We start from the raw sequence: 3,973 nt of genomic DNA on the forward strand, positions 1-3,973 counted from the left end.
ACCAACATTTACAAAGAGTTTATATGAGTGTGTGTGTGTGTGTGTGTGTGTGTGTGTGTGTGTGTAATTAATGTGAATAAGTGTGTTTTATATTACCATACAGTATTACATTTACATTTACATTTAAGTCATTTAGCAGACGCTCTTATCCAGAGCGACTTACAAAATGGTGCATTCACCTTATGATATCCAGTGGAACAACCACTTTACAATAGTGCATCTACATCTTTTAAGGGGGGGGGTTAGAAGGATTACTTTATCCTATCCTAGGTATTCCTTAAAGAGGTGGGGTTTCAGGTGTCTCCGGAAGGTGGTGATTGACTCCGCTGTCCTGGCGTCGTGAGGGAGCTTGTTCCACCATTGGGGTGCCAGAGTAGCGAACAGTTTAGACTGGGCTGAGCGGGAACTGTGCTTCCTCAGAGGTAGGGAGGCGAGCAGGCCAGTGGTGGATGAACGCAGTGCCCTTGTTTGGGTGTAGGGCCTGATCAGAGCCTGAAGGTATGGAGGTGCCGTTCCCTTCACAGCTCCGTAGGCAATCACCATGGTCTTGTAGCGGATGCGAGCTTCAACTGGAAGCCAGTGGAGAGAGCGGAGGAGCGGGGTGACGTGAGAGAACTTGGGAAGGTTGAGCACCAGACGGGCTGCGGCGTTCTGGATGAGTTGTAGGGGTTTAATGGCACAGGCAGGGAGCCCAGCCAACAGCGAGTTGCAGTAATCCAGACGGGAGATGACAAGTGCCTGGATTAGGACCTGCGCCGCTTCCTGTGTGAGGCAGGGTCGTACTCTACGAATGTTGTAGAGCATGAACCTACAGGATCGGGTCACCGCCTTGATGTTAGTGGAGAACGACAGGGTGTTGTCCAGGATCACACCAAGGTTCTTAGCACTCTGGGAGGAGGACACAAGGGAGTTGTCAACCGTGATGGCGAGATCATGGAACGGGCAGTCCTTCCCCGGGAGGAAGAGCAGCTCCGTCTTGCCGAGGTTCAGCTTGAGCTGGTGATCCGTCATCCACACTGATATGTCTGACAGACATGCAGAGATGCGATTCGCCACCTGGTTATCAGAAGGGGGAAAGGAGAAGATTAATTGTGTGTCGTCTGCATAGCAATGATAGGAGAGACCATGTGAGGATATGACAGAGCCAAGTGACTTGGTGTATAGCGAGAATAGGAGAGGGCCTAGAACAGAGCCCTGGGGGACACCAGTGGTGAGAGCGCATGGTGCGGAGACAGATTCTCGCCATGCCACCTGGTAGGAGCGACCTGTCAGGTAGGACGCAATCCAAGCGTGGGCCGCGCCCGAGATGCCCAACTCGGAGAGGGTGGAGAGGAGGATCTGATGGTTCACAGTATCAAAGGCAGCAGATAGGTCTAGAAGGATGAGAGCAGAGGAGAGAGAGTTAGCTTTAGCAGTGCGGAGAGCCTCCGTGACACAGAGAAGAGCAGTCTCAGTTGAATGCCCAGTCTTGAAACCTGACTGATTAGGATCAAGAAGGTCATTCTGAGAGAGATAGCAGGAGAGCTGGCCAAGGACGGCACGTTCAAGAGTTTTGGAGAGAAAAGAAAGAAGGGATACTGGTCTGTAGTTGTTGACATCGGAGGGATCGAGTGTAGGTTTTTTCAGAAGGGGTGCAACTCTCGCTGAGGAGGCAGAATCAGGAGATAGGTTGGAGAAGGTTTGAGCAGAGGGAAGAGATGATAGGATGGAAGAGGAGAGAGTAGCGGGAGAGAGAGAGCGAAGGTTGGGACGGCGCAATACCATCCGAGTAGGGGCAGAGTGAGAAGTGTTGGATGAGAGCAAGAGGGAAATGGATACAAGGTAGTGGTCGGAGATTTGGAGGGGAGTTGCAATGAGATTAGTGGAAGAACAGCATCTAGTAAAGATGAGGTCAAGCGTATTGCCTGCCTTGTGAGTAGGGGGGGAAGGTGAGAGGGTGAGGTCAAAAGAGGAGAGGAGTGGAAAGAAGGAGGCAGAGAGGAATGAGTCAAAGGTAGACGTGGGGAGGTTAAAGTCACCCAGAACTGTGAGAGGTGAGCCATCCTCAGGAAAGGAACTTATCAAGGCGTCAAGCTCATTGATGAACTCTCCAAGGGAACCTGGAGGGCGATAAATGATAAGGATGTTAAGCTTGAAAGGGCTGGTAACTGTGACAGCATGGAATTCAAATGAGGAGATAGACAGATGGGTCAGGGGAGAAAGAGAGAATGTCCACTTGGGAGAGATGAGGATTCCAGTGCCACCACCCTGCTGGCTCGATGCTCTCGGGGTATGCGAGAACACGTGGGCAGACGAGGAGAGAGCAGTAGGAGTAGCAGTGTTATCTGTGGTAATCCATGTTCCCGTCAGCGCCAGGAAGTCTAGGGACTGGAGGGTAGCATAGGCTGAGATGAACTCAGCCTTGTTTGCTGCAGACCGGCAGTTCCAGAGGCTGCCGGAGACCTGGAACTCCACGTGGGTCGTGCGCGCTGGGACCACCAGGTTAGAGTGGCAGCGGCCACGCGGTGTGAAGCGTTTGTATGGCCTGTGCAGAGAGGAGAGAACAGGGATAGACAGACACATAGTTGACAAGCTACAGAAGTGTTGTTTCTTGTATTATTGTCTCCTGTGTCTTTAGAGAACTGTTTCACTTTGATATCCTTTTTCTTCTGTCCTGATTTTCTCTTTCTTTTCTTCTGTTAACTAGATATTCTTTGTTGTTCTTCGTTAGCTAGCTAGCTTCTTCCAAAAGAGTCCCTAGCAACTGCTTAGCAACTGGTAAACAATTCAGCTTGCTAAGATAACTACAATTTTATGAAAAATAGTTATTTTTCAAAAGCCTATCTTCTTTGTTTGTTGCTTGTTTTTTCTCCTATTCAGTCTTGCAGTTTTCTTTTGCTTTTTTCCGATGTACTTCACTCTAAAAACCATGTAAATTTCAATATTTGTAGGAGCTCATTTTTCAGCTGCTGCTGCTCAAATTGGAGTTCCGGAACAGTATAACATGTGATCATTCAACAAGTCTCAAGTTACCTTAACTGCTCCTTTTGATACCTAGAAACATCTACATTAAATGAATTAGTGAAAAGTGAGTTAACATTCTAATGTGAATGATGATGATTTCTAATATTGTATCTGGTTTCATCCATCAGATGTCTGTGATCTCACACTGGACCTAAACACAGTAAACAGACACCTCTCTCTGTCTGAGGAGAACAGAAAGGTGACATGTAGGAGAGAGAAGCAGCCGTATCCTGATCACCCAGAGAGATTTGAGGACTGGAGACAGGTGCTGTGTGGAGAGGGTTTGACTGGGCGCTGTTACTGGGAGGTAGAGTGGAGTGGGAGAGGGGAGGTTGAGTGGAGTGGGGGGGCTGTTATAGGAGTGACATATAAAGGAATCAACAGGAGAGGAGTGGTTAAGTACTGTTGTCTTGGATCCAATGACAAGTCCTGGAGTCTGTTCTGCTATGACAACAGTTACTCTGCCTGTCACAATAATAACTCCACTACCATAGATGTCCCCTCCTCCAGCTCCCACAGAGTAGGAGTGTATCTGGACTGGTCAGCCGGCACTCTGTCCTTCTATAGAGCCTCCTCTGACACACTGACCCACCTGATCACATTCACCTCCACATTCACTGAGCCCCTCTATCCAGGGTTTTGGGTTTATTCTGTTGGCTCTTCAGTGTCCCTGAAATAATAACTGGACACACACACACACACACACACACACACACACACACACACACACACACACACACACACACACACACACACACACACACACACACACACACACACACACACACACACACACACACACACACTGGACAAACACACACACACACACACACACACACACACTGGACACACACACAAACACACACACACAAACACACACAAACACACACACACACACTGGACACACAAACTGGGCACACACACACTGGACACACACACACACACACACACACTGAACACACACTGAACA

At 48.9% G+C, this 3,973-nt stretch overlaps 1 long non-coding RNA gene across 1 annotated transcript in view; it reads left to right on the top strand.

Annotated features, from left to right (window-relative positions):
- The window catches only part of LOC123735040 (uncharacterized), a 7,114-nt gene extending 3,424 nt beyond the window's left edge, over window positions 1-3,690 (top strand). The window contains exon 3 of the long non-coding RNA XR_006765225.1: window positions 3,132-3,690. This is a non-coding gene — a long non-coding RNA (uncharacterized lncRNA). The remainder of the gene's footprint in view (window positions 1-3,131) is intronic.
- The last annotated feature ends 283 nt before the right edge of the window (window positions 3,691-3,973 follow it).

Source organism: Salmo salar, unplaced genomic scaffold (assembly GCF_905237065.1).
Source record: "Salmo salar unplaced genomic scaffold, Ssal_v3.1, whole genome shotgun sequence".
Lineage (NCBI taxonomy): Eukaryota > Metazoa > Chordata > Actinopteri > Salmoniformes > Salmonidae > Salmo > Salmo salar.